A 20,792-nucleotide genomic window follows, 5' to 3' on the forward strand; every position below is an offset into this window, starting at 1 on the left:
ATTGGTCGTATATCTATTCTCAACTCTCTTTTACCCAGTGGCAGCCATCCTTTAGCCAAGTCTCAGATTTGGCCACAACGTCATATTGCCAATCTAGCTGAATTTCAAGACCATCCACTTTATTTCTTATGCTGCGAGCATTCAAATACAGCACTGTGTGGTGCACCCTCTCCAAACCTGTCATGCTACGTTTTGGAGGACAGGAACCCCCAAACTTGCCGGAAAGTCTGAGGAATGGAAATGAAACTTAACTGAGAAGATGCTGGGACATGAAAATGCATTTTGGACCGATGAGGCTGATGTTTGTTACTCCAGGATTACTTACAAAACTGTTGGAGCGACCAAGGATACCCCTTTCTGAGAGAGGTCTCGCCGGTCATCCAGTATTGAATGAACTCCGCACGTATACACAGGGGAGAAACTGTACAACTGCTCAGACTGCGGGAAGGAATTCACTCAGTCATCTCAACTGAATGAAATCAGCGAGTTCACACTGAGTAGAAGCCGTTCACCTGTTCCAACTGGGAATGAATTCACACTTTCATCTCGCCTGTCTACACACCAGACTGTTTTCAGCAGTGAGAGGACGTTGTCCCGCTCAGACTGTGGGAAGGCATTCACACACTCATCCACACTGCAGAGACAGTGGCGGGTTCACACTGTGGTGAGGGTGGTCACCTGCTCTGAATGTGAGATGGGTTTCAATCAGTCATTCATCCTTGAGTCACCCTGCCGGGCTTTGACCCATCGTTAATCGGAGAGATCAGAAGCTTGAGAGGACGGAATTCACTCAAGTTCGCCAATTGAGCATTACAGGCAGTGGTTTCAGGGCAGGTTATTTTTGAGCTTTCACCAGGGGCCAGTCAACAGTCAGGATTGATTATCAAGAAGATGCCAACGTTAGGCAGCAGCAAATGGAGTGGCCGATGCTGGACTGGGCAGAGTTGGAGTGGAGACTTTGAGGCTTTACCTCTTTGAGGGTTCAGTCAGGACAGCCTTCGCACAGAGAAGGCAACATTATACTGGAGGTGGAAGTTTTTTTGCCCCCTTCCTCACATTTGCTCAGTTAGAACAGTCAAGATGCCAGGCAGGATAGTGGAAAGCTCCTCTTGCGGGATGTGGGAAGGCAGGAGACCCTCCTGTGTCCCTGATAACTACACCTGTGAGAAGGGCATCCAGCTTCAGCTCCGAACAATCCACATTAACGAGTGGGATCTGGAAGTGGATGAACTCCAGGTCATTCGGGAGGCTGGAGGGGTGATAGGTCGGACATATAGAGAGGTAGTTGTAACCTGGCTGCACACCACAGGAAACTGAGTGACAGTTGCGAAGTGGAAAGGGGTGGGGGGACAGCAAGTGCAGTGTACCCCTGTGTCCATCCCCCTGAACAACACATATATCACTTTGGTCACAGTTACAGATGGTAGGATAACCTGGCAAAGGAAGGTCACAGCAGGAGGGTCTCTGGCACTTAGTCTGGCTCTGAGACTGAGAAGGGGAGGGTGGAGAAGAGGCGAGCTGTGGTCATTGGTGAATCATTAGCTAAGGGAACTTACTGGATGTTCTGTTGGCGAGAATGAGATTCCAGGATGGTATGTAGCTTCCTGTGTGCTCCAGGTCTGGGTTATCTCCGGCCGAGCACTCAGCTTTGCTCAGGAGGGTGAACAGTGAAGGTCGTGATCCATATCATTGGTACCCATATGGGCTGGTAGAGTAACGAGGTTCTGCAGGAAGTGAGGTGCTAAGTTAAAGGGCAGCTCGTCCAGGGCTGTGACCACAGGTCTGTTATCTGTGCCACATGCCAAGAATAGGAAGATTATACAGTTTAACATGTGTCTAAGGATTTGGTGCAGGAGGGAGGGCATAATGTTATTGGATCATTTGAGCCCGCAAGGATTACTGTATGTACAGGAGTTTGCATTGGGGTAGAGGGGACATGGTTGCTGGAAGGTGAAGTGGGCGGACAGGTCTCTCTCTCTCTCTCAGACACACACAAACATATGCAGTGGAGTGTGAGGGAGGGGACTGGGGAGGGATAAGGGGAATGAGGAGGATGGTGTTAGGGCTCATTCACAAAGTCTCAGACTCACCCAACCGTCCCCCTCTGGAATTGGTCCCATTCCCTACCCCAGGCTGGGGGTGAGCATTGAGTTGCCTTGCCAACAAGAAACTGAATTGTTGATAGCATCTGGTTAACATCAGTAATAAATTTAAGTTGAACTTGAACATTGAAACGTATTGTTTTTAAAACTTGTACTGATGAGAAATAATCTCTGTGAAGGTCCAGGAGTGGAAAATCAACCGGTGTTCAGCTCCATTGCTCTATGCCAGACAAGAACCTCTATCTGAGTCTGTCCCATCTGTCTGTGCTTGACACGCCTCCCTCTAAAGTTTCCTTTTTCTGTACCTGTCCCAGTGTCTTTTATTTTCCTTCACAACCTCATTCTCCTGCCTGCACCCTTTAACCTTTGATGACTTTACTAATCAATGTATGTTTTATCCAAACAGGATGACTTGGCCTCTGAGCCGTCCGTGGCAATGAATTTCACAGGTCCCTCATCTGTCTAAATGCATGCTCTCTGGTATTTGACATTGTGACCCAGAAGATTAAAAGTGGCAGTTATCTACTCTATCGAGATCTTTCGTTATCTGATCAACTTCTATCAGGTCACCCTGAGCTCCTCCACTCCAGAGAAAACAGCCCAAGTTTATCCGAACTCTCCTTACACAGTAGGTTAGGATTCCAATCCACACAACATCCTGGTGAACCTGTTCTGCAATCTCCTCATTGCTGCCCCAAACACCAGTGGCGTAATGGACTTAAACTAAGTAAATAGTGAATTGTTGATTAATAAGGGTGTCAAAGGTGACTGGTAGAAGGCAGCAGCGTGGGGTTCAGAGGGGACATCCAATAGCCGTGATCGAATGGTGGAGAAGACTCAATGGACGGAATGGGTATTTCAGTTTCTACTGAATTGATGTATAGTGTTGAGATGCGAAGTGGTGGGGAGTAAGGTGCGGGTGCAGGTAAGAGTGAGTGTCCAGGTAGGAGATGGTGTTAAGCACCTTTTCACCATGTCTGGTAACGAACAACAATTAACTCAGAGTGGATCAATCATAATTGCTTTTATGTTTATTTGCAGCAAGGGAAGACTAGCACTGCCCAGGTGCTGGTAATAGCTTTATCAAAAAGAGACAATACCATCACCCCTTTGGACACAAGTTCAAGGACAAGGTGCATTCTGTTGTCTGCTGAAACAACGTTTGGCATTCTTCCAGTAACACAGCTGTGGTTCTGCACTCAAGTGCTCAGGTACCATCAGCATCATGTTGCACCAAGATTATTAGCAAAGCACTCTGATGCAATACAGGTTCCATTTTGTTACAGAAAGAAATGCCATTTTGGTACAACAAGTGAAGTACGTTTCCCTAGTGGTGGAGAAGCATTCCTTCACACCCCCTTACGTCACTCCCCATTTCTGTTCACACCTCTGATCCTTCACACCTCACCCTCTGTGAAAACCCTTACATCACTCCCCATTTCTGTTCACACCTCCGATCCTTCACACCTCACCCTCTGTGAAAACCCTTACATCACTCCCCATTTCTGTTCACACCTCCGATCCTGGCGGTGCTCACCATCTGTGAAAACCCTTCTTACCCTACACCCATCGTCATTTTGTAACCCCGCCTGACCCCTACACCATTTACCATCCCTGTAAAGCCTCCACCATCCACACTGGCGCAATAGCTGACAGCTGACCTGAGAAGGACACCGAGCGTGGCAGGTAGCAGCGCTCACAAAACACACTCACACCAGCTGACATTTTTTATAACCCGACCGATTTGCATGGTTATCTTGTCTAAACCGCTTCCAACCTTCCTATCTTTACCTTACCCCGGTCCCCCCACTGATCTCCGTCCTGAAACATATCCTTGCCAGCGAGGGAAGTTCTATACGCTCCCATTTACTTCCTCCCTCAGCTCCATTCTGGCTCAGAAACAGTCCTTCCAGGTGAGACAACATTTCAAAATTGGGTAAGAATAGGATGATTCGGCAGATGAATGTGTGGCTGAGGAACTGGTGCAGGGGCATTGCATCAGATCTCTGGGTCATTGGGATCTCTCCTGGGGATGGAATGATCTGTACAACAGGGACGGGTTGTATCTGAACCTGGCGGGGTCCAGTATGCTCGTGGGCAGGTTTGTTAGAGCTTGTGTTTAAAATAACTTGTCAGGGGGATGGGAACCGGAGTGTGAGTGCTGGGGATGAGGTAGCTGGTTGGCAACAGAGGTAGCGTGCAGTGAGAGTACTAGCAAGCACCATGCTGCCCTCATGTTATGAGAGACGGCACACCACACGATCAGCTTTATCTGTGCCTGCTCATGCTGTGTCTATGCCTGATACGAGAACCTACACACTGAATAGAAGCTTCCTTCACTGTGCTATCAGAATTTGGAACAGCCTTCCAGATGCTGTGGTTGGAAACATCAGCGACGATGGGTTCCAAGCCTTCAAGAGTCGAGTGCACAAACACCTATCATCTCTGGGAGGGAAGGCACATGCTTCTTCATAAGATATGATGAAGGGGACCGGGATTGCAATGCTTGGCTGTTGGCAGGTAGGGTTAATACCTGACTTTCAAGAGCACTTTGAGTTATGTTCCGGCTGGACTTAGTCCTTAAACTGCTAGAGAACAGTGCGTAAAGAACAGATGCTGTTTTCTCCCAGTCGTGATTAGTTTTTAGTTCCAAGTGCTCCTGTCACGTTTTGTCACCCTGCAACCTTATTCTTCAATCTCTTTGAATAATGGAGGACAGCAGGTGTATAAATGTCTCTCTCCAGCAGACTTCATCATGACTCCAGTATTTCTACTATTTTTTAAAATGTTTCTTAATTGTACATATGATTTTCTTGTGTTCTATCGCTGAGCAGCGGTGAACCATCTGATTGGCCTGTCAGAGTTCTCTTTGGGAACTAGTTGACTTGATCAGCATTTCTGATCCTGGCTATTGTTCACGATCACACGTAATAAACAAAAATGCAGAGGCTGATATCAGGTGAAAATTGCAGTCAACGGAATGAGTTGCACCGTTAAAGTGAGACAACATCTATAAGGGTGTTGATTGCAGGGCTGAAGGAACGTGCGCAGTGTACAGAGTAACAGAGGTGAACTTGCAGCACAGTGTGATTTGAGTACATCTCCGTGTCGTGGCTGAAAGAAGATTACAACCCGGAGCTTAACGTCCAAGCAGACACGTTGTATCTAAAGGACAGGTAAGTAGGCAAAGGGGTGGGTGCCTCTGCTGGTAAATATGAAATCAAATCATTACAAAAAAAGGGCGGCAAAGGATCAGAAGATGTAAAATCTCTGTAGGTAGAGCGGAGAATCATTAAGTGTAACAAGACCCTGCGATGATTTATATGCAGACCTCCAACCGTTGTAAGGATGTGGTCTACGAATTACAATTGGAGAGAAAATGCATGCCAAGAGGGCTATGTTACGATAGTCATGGGGGATTACAATTAGGAAAATCAGGTTAGTGTTGATTACAGAGGGGGAAATTTGTAAAATGCCAACGAGATGTCAGTTGAACACGTTGGGGATCAGCTATTCTGGATTGTGTGTTGAGCGATGAACTAGAACTGAGTGCTGATGAAATCGCAGAGCACACTCGATGGGCCGAATGGCCTGATTGTGCTGTATCATGTGGAGTTCTGGTCTAACAAACCCCTGCAATGCTGAGTGACCAAGGTTCAGTCCTGGGTGTGATGAACTGCTGCAATATCTGCAGAATCTGACATTAACAGTCCCTCGTCAACTCGCAACTAGATTTAGTTACCATCTGACAGTGACTGCAGGTCAGGGTAGGAGACAGGGGAGAGACTACATCTGCTGACCCGTCTGACAGTGACTGTAGGTCAGGGTCGGAGACAGGGGAGAGACTACATCTGCTGTCCCGTCTGACAGTGACTGTAGGTCAGGGTAGGAGACAGGGGCAGAGACTACATCTGCTGACCCGTCTGACAGTGACTGCAGGTCAGGGTAGGAGACAGGGGCAGAGACTACATCTGCTGTCCCGTCTGACAGTGACTGCAGGTCAGGGTAGGAGACAGGGGGAGAGACTACATCTGCTGACCCGTCTGACAGTGACTGTAGGTCAGGGTAGGAGACAGGGGGAGAGACTACATCTGCTGTCCCGTCTGACAGTGACTGTGGGTCAGGGTGGGAGACAGGGGGAGAGACTACATCTGCTGTCCCGTCTGACAGTGACTGCGGGTCAGGGTGGGAGACAGGGGCAGAGACTACATCTGCTGTCCCGTCTGACAGTGACTGCGGGTCAGGGTGGGAGACAGGGGAGAGACTACATCTGCTGTCCCATCTGACAGTGACTGTAGGTCAGGGTAGGAGACAGGGGGAGAGACTACATCTGCTGTCCCGTCTGACAGTGACTGCGGGTCAGTGTGGGAGACAGGGGGAGAGACTACATCTGCTGTCCCGTCTGACAGTGACTGTAGGTCATGGTAGGAGACAAGGGGAGAGACTACATCTGCTGTCCCGTCTGACAGTGACTGCGGGTCAGGGTGGGAGACAGGGGGAGAGACTACATCTGCTGTCCCGTCTGACAGTGACTGCGGGTCAGGGTGGGAGACAGGGGGAGAGACTACATCTGCTGTCCCGTCTGACAGTGACTGTAGGTCAGGGTAGGAGTCAGGGAGAGACGACATATGCTGACCCTGTTGGTATCAGCCCCAGGGTACTGAAGGCCTGTACGATCCTGTTCTCTGGTATTTTGCAGCACCATTACAATCTGAGACTGAGTCAGGAAAAGATAACGGTGCTGGGGAAGACTTCCTGCTTGGTTCCTTTACCCAATACGGTGACTCCATCTGGACTTAATGACAACAGACCAATTGCCCTCATGTGATGAAGGTGATGCAGAGGCCGGTCCAGACTTACCTCGGACCCTCTACAGTTTCCCTACCAACCTCATGAGGGAGCGGATGATACCATCATCTCCCTGTTGCAGCGAACTCACTCCCACCGGGATGATGCTGCTGGCATTGTGAGAGTCACTGTTTTTGATTTCTTTAATGCCTTCAATACAATCCAGCCACGTTGTCTGAGCAAGGGTGGCCGTAGACAAATTCACTAGCTCCTGGATTACTGCCTTCCTGACAGATAGACCCCAGTTTGTACCGCTGGGTGGTTCTCTGCCTGAGGTGGAGATGAGTGACACTGGAGCCCCACAAGGGACTGTCCTGTCTCCGTTTCTGTTCACACTGAACACCTCAGACTTTCAGTGCAACTCTGAGTCTGGCCACTTAAAGATGTTCTCTGATGACTCTGCCGTAGTTGGGTGCATCAGAGATGGGCAGGACTCGGGGTACAGAGGGCTGGTTTAACAGGATTGTGGAATAGTGAGGGAAGAATCAACTGCTCCTGAACGTGGTCAAAACCAGAGAAATGGTGATAGATTTTAGGAGGGAGAGGACTGTGATGAGTCCTGTATACATTCTGGGAGAAGAAGTTGCGATGGTGAAGGAGGACAAATACTTGGGTGTTCGCCTCGGCAAGAGACGCGACTGGAAAACCAACACCAAGACTGTTTAGAAGAACGGGATGAGCAGACTCCATTTTCTAATGAAGCCGAGATCCTTGAACACGTGAGGCAGGATTTCGCAGATCTTTTACCAGTCTGTTGTAGCGAGTGCAGTCTTCTTCGCTGTTTTACGTTGGGAAAGACTAAATAAACTCATCAGAAAGGTTGGATCCATCCTTGGCCACAACCCGGACTCTTTCGAGTGAGTGGTGGAGTGGATGTCACTGATCAAACTGTTATCGATTATGGACAATCCGGAATATCCTCTCCATGACCTACTGAATAGGCAGCAAAGCCCCCGACCCCTTTTCAACAAACTCACTCAGCTCCGCCCTCACAAGGATCGTAACAAAAATCTTCTGCGACAGGTGAACACACATCATAGTTCAATAGCCTCTGCATTGTTGTTTCATACATTATTATTGCACACTGATACAGTGTTATTGTGTACATTATTATTCTGTACTTTATTTGCAGTAAAGTCTGCCCGCTGCTTGCTGTGCTTTTAGATGTTGCTGCTGGAACGAATGAATTTCCCACTCGGAATTAATAGAGTATTTATTATTATGATTATTATTATTCTCCAGCCCTTTATCCAAACAACTTCCCAGCTCTTTACTTCACTCCTTCCCCTCTCCCGGTTTACCCTATCACCTCACCTGCCCCACATGCTGACTCCCTCCCTTCCTCTCCAGTCCTGAAGAAGGGTCTGGGTCTGAAACGCCGACTGTTCACTTCTCTCCATAGTTGCTGTCTGCCTCCCTGACTTTCCTCCAGCATTTTCCGTCTGTTGTTTTGGATTTCGGCATCTGCAGATTTCCTTCTGTTTGCTCAGACGCGCATGCGCAGAGGTATGAGGTAATCCCAAATATCGCGCATGCGCTCAGTAGAGGAGAGGCTCACAAAGACCGGCTGCAGGTAGGAGAGGTCTCCGGTGGGGAATTAATCAGCGGCGTCTGAAACGTGATTGACGGGCTATTACTGTAAGCTCCTGCCGCACTGGTCCTGCACCCCAGCACAGTCCCGGTCCGTTCCCTCTTTCTAAGCCCCACGATCCGTACCCAGTGCCGCCAGGCTTTCGGCTAATGAGCGGTGGGCCGCCGCCTTTTCTGCGGCGCATGCGCATCGCTTTATTGTTCGGTGGCTGACAGACAGGTTTCTGGTTCGCAGGCCCTTCTGGGTAAAGAGGCAGCCATGGATGACACTACCGAGCGTTGTTCCCCTACAGTTGAAGGAAATGGGAGCGAATGTATCTCCCAAACACTGCCGTGTTTCAGCTATGTAAATCCGAGGATTAGTAACTCGGAACAAAAATATAGTTCCCAGTTGATCTCGGTGGAAGAGTTTACCTTCCAGTCAGTGAAAATGTCAATTAGAGCTGTATGGAAATAAAACCTTCCGTCAGATTTAGTTCTCTCTGAGTGAATAACGATATGAAACACCTTTGCCTCGATGACAAGTGGCTTGTGGCTTTTACATCACAAAAGTGCCGCAGTCCATTGAGAATAGCCACTGCCCTCCACTTTATATTCATTGGCACTGCCATCGATGGGTTTATCACTGTCAATCAGCTGGTGGAGGGTATCCGAGTAATTAGTAAATCTCCAGGATGATACATGTAAAAACAAGTGCTCTTTGTAGTCTTGTGGAACATGACTAGAACTTGAAATAATACCAAAGGACAGAGACAAATTGAGCCAAGTCTTAGGTTGATTGAAGTCAGAAATAGCCCATTCTCATACAGACAGGAATACAGTCAGAGAATTTGATGGTCAGTCAGAATGTCTGATCCGTGCCTTGTTTGAAGATGAGTGCATATAGAAACATAGAAATCTACAATATATTACAGGCCCTTCGGCCCACAGTGTTGTGCCGTCCATGTAACCTATTCTAGAAACTGCCTCGGATTTCCCAACCGCATTGCACTCCGTTTTCCTGAGCTCCATATACATATCTAACAGTCTCTCAAAAGACTCCATGGTATCTGCCTCTACCATCATCGCTGGCAGTGCATTCCATGCACCTACTACTCTCTGTGTGAAAAACCTACCTCTGACATCTCCTTTAACCCTACTTCCAACACCTTAAAACTACACCAATTCAGCCCTAGGAAAAAAGTCTCTGGCTATCCACACGATCAATGCCTTTCATCATCTTATACACATCTGTCAGGTCACCTCTCATCCTCCGTCACTCCAAAGTTCACTCAACCTATTCTCATAAGGCATGTTCTCCATTCCATGCAACATCCTTGTAAATCTCCTCTGCAGTCTTTCTATGGTATCCACATCCTTCCTGTAATGAGGTAACTGAACTCAAGACTCTCAGTGAGTTTAAAGAAGGTCTTATATAGCTGTAACATTACCTCACCGATCTTGAACTCAGTTCCATGGTTGATGGAGGCCTTCTTAACAATATTGTCAATCAGCACTGCAGCTTTGAGTGTAAAATTGACATGGACCACAAGATCTCGCTGATCCTCCACATTGCCAATAGTCCCAACATAATATTGTGTTCTGTCTTCAAATTTGATGTACCGAAATAAACCACAGCACACTTATCTGGGTTGAACTCCATCTGCCAGTTCTGCATCCTATCTGCATCCTGCTGTAACCTCTGGAGAACTGTCCAGACTCTTCACAACACCCTCAACTTTTGTGTCATCAGCACCCTTCTCCTTCCTCATCAAGATCATTTATAAACATCACAAAGAGAAGGAGTCTCAGAACACATCCCTGCAGAACACCACTGGTCACCATCCTCCATGCAGTATACAAGCCATCTACAGCCACCGTTGGCTTTGTGGGCAAGCCAATTCTGGATCCACAAAGCAAGGTCTACTTGGATCCTTGCCTCATTACTTTCTGAATGAGCCTCACATGAGGAATCTTATCAAAAGTCTTACTGAAAGCCATGTACACTACATCCAATGCTCTACCTTCATCAGTGTGTTTTGTTACATCCTCAAAGAATTCAATCAGGTTCATAAGGCACGATCTGCCCTAGACAGAGCCATGCTGACTATCCCACGTCAGATTATGCTTCTACAAATGCTCATAAATCCTGCCTCTCAGGAGCTTCTCCAACAACTTGCCCTCCACTGAAGTAAGAACCACTGGTCTGTAATTTTCTGGCTGATCTCTACTCCCTTTTTTGAAAAGGGAAAAATGTCTTCAAACCCTCTGGTACTTTTCCTCTCCCTATTGATATGCAAAGATCATCTCCAGAGGCTCAGCAATTTCCTCCCTCACTTCCCACAGTATCCTGGGGTATATCTCAAGTTGAGTACCCCCAACTTGTGTTGAAATTGGTAAAATGTGACGCCAGAGCTCACATTCAGAGGAAATCATACAGAAACATGTAAAATTATGGAAGGAATAGAGAAGATAAAGGCAGGAAAGTTGTTTCCACTGGTAGATGAGACATTGCCTCAAAATTCGGGTAAATTGGGATGGAGATGAGGAGGAACTGCTTTTTCCAGAGAGTGGTGGATCTGTGGATTTCTCTGCCCAATGACGGAGTGGAGGCTTCCTCAGTAAATATATTTAAGACAAGATTGGATAGATTTTTGCATAGTTGGGGAATTAAGGGTTATGGGGAGAAGGCAGTCGGTGGAGATGAGTCCATGGCCAGATCAGCCATGATCTTATTCAATGGCAGATCAGGCTCTAAGGGCCAGATGGCCAACTCCTGCTCCTATTTCTTTTGTTCTGATGTTCTCACCACAGACGAAAACCTCTCCTGAAATATTGTTCTTCAGCCATTGATGTCTTTTTCAAATATTTTTACAGGTTTGAAATTGCAGAGCACTTGTGTACAGGAATCTTCAACACAACAAAACATCAGTTTTTCTGTCTCTGTCTGGATATTTAAGGAGTGACCAAATATTTTCTTTGCAACGCCAACACATCTGTTGTCGATCCTTGGAGATGAAGAAGTATCTCATCCCAGCTGGTAAATGTATTCTGTCTCTGAAATGAAGTTTTCTCTTTTTACTCAGTGAAATTCACTGGAACCGGGAACTGAGAACACACCAGCATTTGTTCACTGGAGATCAGTTCTCAACTGCATTGATTGTACAAGGCATTCAAACGTCTGACTTTCTGAATTGCCAGAGAATTGATCGTAGTGAGATATCATTCTCCTTCTCTCAGTGTGGGAAGAGATTCACTCACAGGCTACCCACAGACACGCCAGTGAGTTCACAGTGGGGAGAAGCCATTCACCCGCTCTGTGTGAGGGAGGGGAACCACTCAGTCATCCAGTAATGAAGATACATCAGCAAGTTCACACCATAGTGAGATGCTACACCTGTTCTGACAGTGGGAAGCCATTCTGTTATTGATGCTAAAGGTATATCGGAAAATTCACCAGTGAGAGGACATTGACCTGCTCGGATGGTGGGAAGACATTCACACACTCAACCACAACACAGTGACACTCGCGAGTTCACACTGGGCAGAAGCCATTCGCCTGCTCTGAATGTGGGAAAGGGTTCACTCAATCATCTCAACTGAATGAACACCAGCGAGTTCACACTGAAAAGATGCCGTTCACCTGCTCAGACTGTGGGAAGGGATTCACTCACTCCTCCAAACTACAGAGACACCAGCGAGTTCACACCGGGGAGAAGCCATTCACCTGCTCAGACTGTGGGAAGGGATTCGCTCAATCGTCCAACCTACAGACCCACCAGCGAGTTCACACTGGGGAGAAGCCATTCACCTGCTCAGACTGTGGGAAAAGATTCATTCAGTCAAATCACCTGCTACAACATCAGTTAGTTCACACTGGGGAGAGACCATTCACCTGCTCAGACTGTGGGAAGAGATTCCTTCAGTCATCTGACCTACTGACACACCAGCGAGTTCACACTGGGGAGAGGCCATTCACCTGCTCTAAATGTGGAAAGGTATTTGCTCGGTCATCTGTACTGAAGGAGCATCAGCGAGTTCACACTGGGGAGAAGCCGTTCACTTGCTCTGAATGTGGAAAGGTATTTGCTCGGTCATCTCAGCTCTTGAGACACCAGCAAATCCACTCTGGAGTGAAACCATTCCTCTGCTCAGAATGTGGGAAGGGATTCACCGATGCAGCTCAGCTGAAAGATCATCAGTTTGTTCACACTGTGGAGAGACCGTTCACCTGCTCAGACTGTGGGAAAGGATTCACTCGGCGTTCTAGACTACTGACACACCAGTTAGATCACACTGGGGAGAAACCATTCATCTGCTCAGAATGTGGGAGGAGATTCACCCATTCCGCTCAACTGAAGGAACATCAGCGACTTCACACTGGGGAATGGCCATTCACCTGCTCTGAATGTGGGAAGGGATTCACTTGGTCATCTCGACTGAAGGTGCATCAGCGAGTTCACACTGGGGAGAGACCTTTCAGCTGCTCTGAATGTGGGAAGGGATTCATTCAGTCATCCAAACTTGTGAGCCACTACCGAATTCACACTGGGAAGAAACTGTTCACCTGCTCCGATTGTGGGAAGGAATTCACTCGGTTGTCTGAGTTTAAAATACATCAGCGAATTCACACTGGGGGATGCCACTCTCCTGTTCTGAATGTGGGAAAGGATTCACTCAGTCAATTCAATTAAGACTATAAGATATAGGAGCAGAGGTTGGCTCTTCGGCCTTTCGAGGCTGCTCCGCCATTCAGTCATGGGCTGATCCAATTCTCCAGTCATCCCCACTCCCCTGCCTTCTCCCCATACCCTTTGATGCCCTGGCTAATCAAGAACCCATCTCTCTCTGTCTTAAGTGCACCCAATGACTTGACCTCCACAATTGCATGTGGCAACAAATTCCACAAATTTACCACCCTCTGACTAAAGTAAGTTCTCCTCATCTCTTTTCTAAATGGATGACCTTTGATCCTGAGTTGTGCTCTCTTGTCCTAGATTCACCTACCATGGGAAATAACTTTCGCATATCTAATCTGTTCAGAGCTTTTAAAATTCAGAATGTTTAAATGAGATTCCCCTCACGACCCCAGCCCCCATTCTCCTAAACTCCAGGGAATACAGCCCAAGGGAAGCCAGATGCTTCTGTTATGTGTAACGCGCTGTAAGGTTTCACTGCTAATGTAGTGATTTCTTTGTAATGTTCACTGCTGAAGTAACAGTTTCTCTGCAGCAGCAATGTTCGTGTTATGGCTGGCGATAACAGGACTGTGGGATGCATGTCAGCCAATCAGGATTTTGTTGCTCTGTTTCGTGAATCTAGGAGCGTTGATTTTGTCAGAGAGAGAGATGGAGAGAGAAGACGCGAATGGAGAGATTTGCTAGACTGCCGGAGAGGGTGGACTCGGAGCGCGGGTCCGAAGGGCAGTAACGATCGGAGGAGGCCGATGGGGACCGACAGTGAGCTCCACTTTTGCGCACAGACTGTTTAATAAGATCGCACCCTTTATTCAATTTTGTTTCTCTACTAACCATACAGTCAAAGTAAGAGTTATAAAGCTTAATCATTTAATCGCAAAGTGTGTTCTGTTTCTTATTTCTGGGCACTAATTTGTAACAGGGGACACATCGGGCAGCATCCAGCCAAACGACATTTCTTCAGTTTGGCCGGGAAGGGGGTTATCACCCCCTAGATTAAGCCGCTAGGCAAAGCGAGAATTACAATTGTGGGGGCTGCGTTCGGGATTGATTCTGTTGGATGCTGTGTAATTACCCAGAGAAATGAACCAGTGGGGCAGATATTTGTACTCCGGATGAATTGTTAATTCCACTGTTAGGTTCTGTTGAAGTTGTGATTGTGAGCGGAGACTTGATAAAATGGCGGATGCTGCTCTTGTTCTCATGCAGACCAGCGCTGAGGGAGCTGGAGGCGGAGATTTCAAAGACAGGTTTCTATCATTTCTGTGGAGTGAGGGGAAAGAGTGGTCGGAGTTGGAAGATCTAATTAGTCCACGTCCCCCGGTGGAGAGTGAGAATTCTGAGGTAGTAGCCGCCCTTACTTCTCTGGCGAATAAATGGAAAAATCAGATTCCAAGTCGCAGCTATGGCAGGCTCCACCTATTCTCTGGAATAACACCCACCCCGAAAGGGGAGGAGGAGTATGAGACGTGGGCGGAACGGACCTCTCAGTTGTTCGATGAGTGGCAGTGCTCGGATGATGAAAAGCGACAGTGATTGGTTGAAAGTTTGAATGGGCGGGCCGTTGACGAGAGAGCTGTCAGGTTACATTATCCCGTAGCGACAGCTGTCAGTTATCAACAAGCACTGGGCAATGACTTTGATCCGACTGGAAGCCCAGTGGAGCTCCTGGTGGCGTTTCAGAGCATGCGTCAGGAGCAGGGGGAGAAGGTTTCTGCTTTTATTTTACGGCTAGAGAGGCAGCTAAATTGCTTGCGGCACAGAGGGGTCATTCAGGCGGCTGAGGTGGATCGGTTAAGAATGGACCAGATAGCCAGGGGCGCAGTGTCCCATGATCTGATTGTGTGGAGTCTCTGACAGTCTCGTAAGACGCGTCCCCTCCATCTTTTGTTGAGCTGATCAGAGAGGTACGGGAAGAGGAGAATGCGGCGGAAGCACGGGAGGACTCAGTCAGCAGGGTACAGTCCTCGGTAGTGTCCCCTGCGGTGAAGTGACCACAGATAGCCTACCCCGGGGAGCGGTAGAAGAGATTGTGGCAGAGTTGAGAACGGAGATACGTCGGTTGTTATCAGCGGGTGTGACCCCCCCCCACCATATGTTGGGGCTGATGGGGGAGGGGGGCTGCAGATTCCCCAAGGGGATGAACAGTGCGGAGGGCTGCTGGCAGCAGGTCTCACGCCAGAAGGAGAGTGAGCCCCCGGGTACCTCGGCAGGGAGAGTCGTTGGGAAAACCTAGAGGGGACCCAGTTAGGGAACGGCCCGGTATCTCTGGGGGAACACGTTCCCAGCAATGTACCAAGGAATTCCCGAAAGGAAAAGACCCTATTCCTGAAGGCTTAGTGGGACCACGCTCTAGTGTGTCGCTACGGATAGAGAGTATTTACGCTAAAGCCATATTCGACACGGGATCGCAGGTCACGTTACTGTACCATTCGTTTTACAACCGGTATCTGAAGCATTTACCCTTGACACCATTCAGTGCACGGGAGATTTGGGGTCTCAGTGCTGGTGATTATCCATACGACGCTTATTTGTCAGTGAAACTGGAGTTCTCGGAGGCCGATGTGGGAGTGTCTGAGGGTCTTGGTATAGAGGTGCTGGTTTCCCTGTTGAGAAGGGCTGCGTTTCAATTCTGGTGGGGACCAACATCCCCCTGGTGAGCAGGCTCATGGGGGTCTGTAAGGAGAAGGCGAGGGAGAGATTTTGGAGACCCTGTCCGTACTCCCAGTGTATCAAGGTGATTTTGAGGAAGTGTGTGGCAGCATTGGGCTGGATACCAAATTTAAACGAGGGACCGTGTGGTTCACCCAGTCGAAGCCAATGGTGATACGGCCCGGGGAAATAGCGAGAGTGATGGAGACCCACCATATTTCCCAGAGTGCCTGAGGGCGAACCTTTCTTAGTGGACGCTCTGGAGAACTACAATGGGGTGTCGGGATTTCTGGCTGGGGTGCTGGTGAGGCCCGAATTGCAGAAGCCCTCAGTTTTACAGCCGAGCAGGGTGGCAGTGATCGTCAGGAACACTACGAAGAGGGAGGTCACCTTCAAGCGGGGGATGCCCCTGGCGCATTTGTTCCTGGTGACGGTAATGTTTAGAGCCCCCGTGTGGCACGCCGGGGAGAAACTATTGGAAAAGCGGGGGAAGTTGACCGCTGAGTCATTCAACTTCGGGGACTCCCCGGTGCCGCCGGGCAGGAAAAGGAGGCTGGTGGAGAAGATGTTGAAGCTGGAAGGTGTATTTTCCATTAGCGAGTTTGATGTTGGTTGTTCCAAGAGCACGCGTCACGCTACCCGGGTGACCGAGGACACCCCGTTTAGAGAGAGGTCGCGGCGACTGGCCCCTGCAGACATGGAAGACGTGCAGCAGCATTTGTGTAAGTTGAAGGGAGCTGGGATCATCACTGAATCCCAAAGCCCCTAGGCCTCCCCAGTAGTCGTGGCCCGGAAGAAGAACGGGAAGGTACGCATGTGTGTGGACTATAGGACTCTGAACAGGCGCACCGTCCCTGACCAGTATACGGTCCCGAGGCTCGAAGACGCGCTGGTCTCTCTGAGTGGTGCAAAGTGGATTAGTGTGCTGGATTTGAGGAGTGGATAGTAGCAGATCCCCATGAGTGAGGCCGACAAAGAGAATACAGTCTTTATATGTCCTCTTGGATTCTTCCAGTTCGAAAAGATGCCCCAGGGCATATCGGGAGCCCCTGCAACCTTCCAGCAGGTCATGGAGAAGACGGTAGGTGATATGAACTCGCCTGAGGTGTTGGTGTATTTTGATGACCTCATAGTATTTGGATTCACCTTGGAAGAATATGAAGCGAGGCTACTCAAGGTGCTCGCTGCCTGAAAGCTGAAGGGTTAAAACTTTCCCTGGACAAATGCTAGTTCTGCTAAACGTCTGTTAGCTGCGTTGGACACGTAATCTCACGGTTTGGAGTAGTGACGACCCGGCTAAGATAGAAGCGTGATCACTTGGCCAAGGCCCCAGACGGTGAGCGCCCTGCGCTCATTCCTGGGGTTCTGTGGTTATTATCGGAGATTCCTGATGGAGTTGTGACAGACCCGGCTAAGATAGAAGCGGTGATCACTTGGCCAAGGCCCCAGACTGTGAGCGCCCTGCGCTCATCCCTGGGGTTCTGTGGTTATTATCGGAGATTCCTGACGGGCTACGCCAAAGTGAGTCACCCCTTGAATCAGCTTCTGTGTGGTTACCCTCCCCTGGGGAAGAAAGGGAGAGGAGGAGGGACAGGAGGGTGGAGAATATCTAAACCCGTCAGAGACTTTTGGACAGAGGTGGATGATTTCTGTCTGAAGCACCGGCCGGGGAGCCGGAACATTGATGCGGATGCTTTGTCCCGACAGGTGCATGAGGGACTGGACAGGGACGAGGAGGGGGAGAGCGTTCCTGCCCCTGGGGTGATGGCCCTGTGTCAGTTTGCCCTCACCGTGAAGGCATAGGAAAAGGAGCGGCCGGATCGAGCAGTGGATCAATTGGGAGCTTCCGATGACGCCATACCCCAGGTTTACTGTAACCTGACTGCTGCCGGAATTGAGTTCTGGGTAAGTGGCAGCTGCTCAGCGGGATGACCCGGGCATTGGCACTATTTGGTCTGCGGTAGAAAATTGAGACACGGCTCAGACAGAGAAGAGAAAACAAGCTTCGGTGCCTCCATTGCTGAAAGAGTGGCCTCGACTGGAGTTGAAGAGCCAGATCTTATTCCGGGTCACGTCATGACAGGTCCGACCCGGCGTTGCCAGCTGGTCTGCCCAAGAAGTATCAGAGGATTGCACTGATGTCTCTTCATGATGATTCTGGACATTTGGGGGTGGAAACGACCTATAAATTGCTCAGCGACTGGTTTTACTGGCGTCGAATGAAGTCGGAGGTTGAAGAATACTGCAAGTCGTGCATTCGTTGCATACGCCGGAAGACACTGCCTGTGCGGGCAGCTGCTTTGTCCCACTTGCAGAGTGCAGGGCCCCTGGACCTCGTGTGTATAGATTTCAGGTCCATAGAACCCGATGCCAGCAACACGGCTAATGTCTTAGTCATTACGGGCCACCACACCAGATATGCTCAGGCTTTTCCTACCAAGGACCAGAGGGCGACTACGGTGGCAAAAGTGTTGTGGGAGAAGTATTTCGTTCATTATGGCCTTCCCAGGCGGATACATAGTGACCAGGGACGGGACTTCGAGAGCAGACTCTTCTATGAGTTGCTGCGCATGCTTGGAGTTGAGAAGTCGAGGACCGCGCTCTATCACGCGCAGGGCGATCCCCAGCCTGAGGGGTTTAATAAGACCTTGCTGGACGTACTCAGGACCCTGGAGATCAGCGAGAGCTGGTGGAGTCAACATATTGAGATCTGGTTCACTGTTACAACTGTACAGGAAATGAAGCTACTGGGTACTCGCCATGTTATCTGATGTTTGAGCGCGAGGCGAGGTTGCCCATTGACCCTTGTTTTGGTACTGATGAGGGTGACTTACCACCGAAGCCTTATCTGAAGTATGTTGTGATATGAGGAGCGAGCTGAAAAGGGCTTATGAATTGGCTGGGGCTGCAGCCGCCAAGCAGAATCGAGGAAATAAGAGGAGGTATGATCAGAAAGTGAGGTTCTCCCAACTCCTGCCGGGAGACCGAGTCCTCATAAGGAATTTGGGGCTACCTGGAAAGTACAAGTTAGCTGTCTGCTGGGCGGCCACACCCTATGTGATGGAGAGTCAGATGCCAAACCTACCAGTGTTGCGGGTGAAACGAGAAGAGGGGAAGGGGCCTGTCAAGATTCTCCATCAGAACCATCTGCTGCCCCTGGTACAAGAGGTTCAGGTTGACCCAGAGCCCGACTTGGAGCCTACACCTAGTAAGAAGACTCTGCGAAAACGCAGGGCGACTGCAGGGCCCACAGCAGGAGAGGCTGGGCCGGGCCGCGCCCATGAGAGGGATACTGATTCGGAGGATGATGATCTGGACGTGAGGTACATGCTGCCTTTCGCTAATTCCCCAGTGATTGAGGAAGAAAGCCCTGCCCCTTTTCCACTGAGTCAGGTGAGGTAGAGGGGGTGGGGGAGTTGTGGGCAGCCTGGGTTATAGCAGGACATTGAAGGAGAGGAAGTGGGGCATGGACACGGGACAGAGGGCACCGGGTTGCGGGGGTGGGGGTGGGGGAGGACTCGGCAAGCAGACCCGAAGTATCACCAGCAGCGTCTGAGTCTGAAGAGTTAGGTGAGGAGGTACGGATGTCTCAGAGAATTAGTAGACCACCGGATAGGTTGACCTATGTAGCGCCTGGGGAACAGTGTGTGATCTCTGCTGTTGTGGCGAGCTATGTCACTGACTTTGCATCTGGATTGGACTTTGTGTTTGTAGGAAGGGTTGGCGAACTATCTCAACGTCATGAGGACATGACTAAATTTGGTGGTTGGGGGAAAGTGTAACGAGCTGTAAGGGTTCACTGCTATGTAATGGTTTTTTTGTAATGTTCACTGCTGAAGGAATGGTTTCTCTGCAGCAGCAATGTTTTGGTTATGGGCGGAGATAACCGGACTGTTGATGCATGTTAGCAAATCAGGATTTTGTTGCCCTTTTGTGATTCTGGAAGCAGCTGCTTTTGCGGGCTTTTGCGAGAAGGAGAGAGAGAGAGAGAGAGAGAGGGAGAGAGAGATGAAGAGAGAAGACGCGAACGGAGAAATGTGGTAGATCGCCGAACGGGGTCGTCTCCGAGCGGAGGCCCAAAGGAGGAGATCGATGGAGGAAGAAGAACAACTGAACTGCGTGAGCTCCAACTGCGTGCGCACAGGACCGTTTAATCAGATTGGTGCCTTATTTCCATTTTATATATGTTTTTTTTCTCTACTGACCATGTAGTCAAATTAATAGTTATACAGCTTAATTGTTTAACCGCAAATTGTGTACTGTTTGTTATTTCGGGGTACTGATTTATAACAGGGGACACATCGCGCAGCATCCACCCCGACGAGATTTCTTAAATTTGGCGGGGCAGGGGGATTGTCACCCCCTGATTAAGCCTAGAGGAAGCGCGTGTTACAATACATTTCCCTTCCATTTATAAAATAGTTAACCCTTTCATTTCTTCTTCCATACACTTCCCGACACTGTGCTCCATCTGCCAATTTTTTGCCCATACTCCTAAAATACTGATGCAGTCCACCATTTCGTTTGCCCCCATTACTAATTCTCGTTTACCCACGGCCGGAAATTCACTCTCTCCTCCCTTTAGCACGTCATGTAGCTGAAGAAACCTTTGGTGTCCTCTTTTATATCACTGTCTAGCTTAAATTCGTATTCCATCTTTACGTTCTTAATGACTTTTTGGTTGACTTCTTTTGGTTTTCATAAGCTTCCGAATTGTCTAACTTCCCACTATTTTTTTTTTACTCAATTATATCGCCTCTCTTAGATTTTTATGCTGGCATTGACATTCCTGCGAAATTCTTCTTCTTTTGTGATGTATTTATCCCGAGCCTTCCGAATTGCTTCCGGAAATTCCAGCCATTGCTGCTCTGCCGTAGTCCCTGCCAGTGTTCCCTTCCGATTAATTCTGGCCGATTGTAATTGT

The 20,792-nt window shown here is 48.9% G+C and overlaps 1 pseudogene; it reads left to right on the top strand.

Moving 5' to 3' along the window:
- The first annotated feature begins 8,482 nt into the window (after window positions 1-8,482).
- Window positions 8,483-13,671, top strand: LOC140185004 (uncharacterized; annotated as a pseudogene).
- Window positions 13,672-20,792: the final 7,121 nt, after the last annotated feature.

Source organism: Mobula birostris, chromosome 20, assembly GCF_030028105.1.
Source record: "Mobula birostris isolate sMobBir1 chromosome 20, sMobBir1.hap1, whole genome shotgun sequence".
NCBI classification, from domain to species: domain Eukaryota; kingdom Metazoa; phylum Chordata; class Chondrichthyes; order Myliobatiformes; family Myliobatidae; genus Mobula; species Mobula birostris.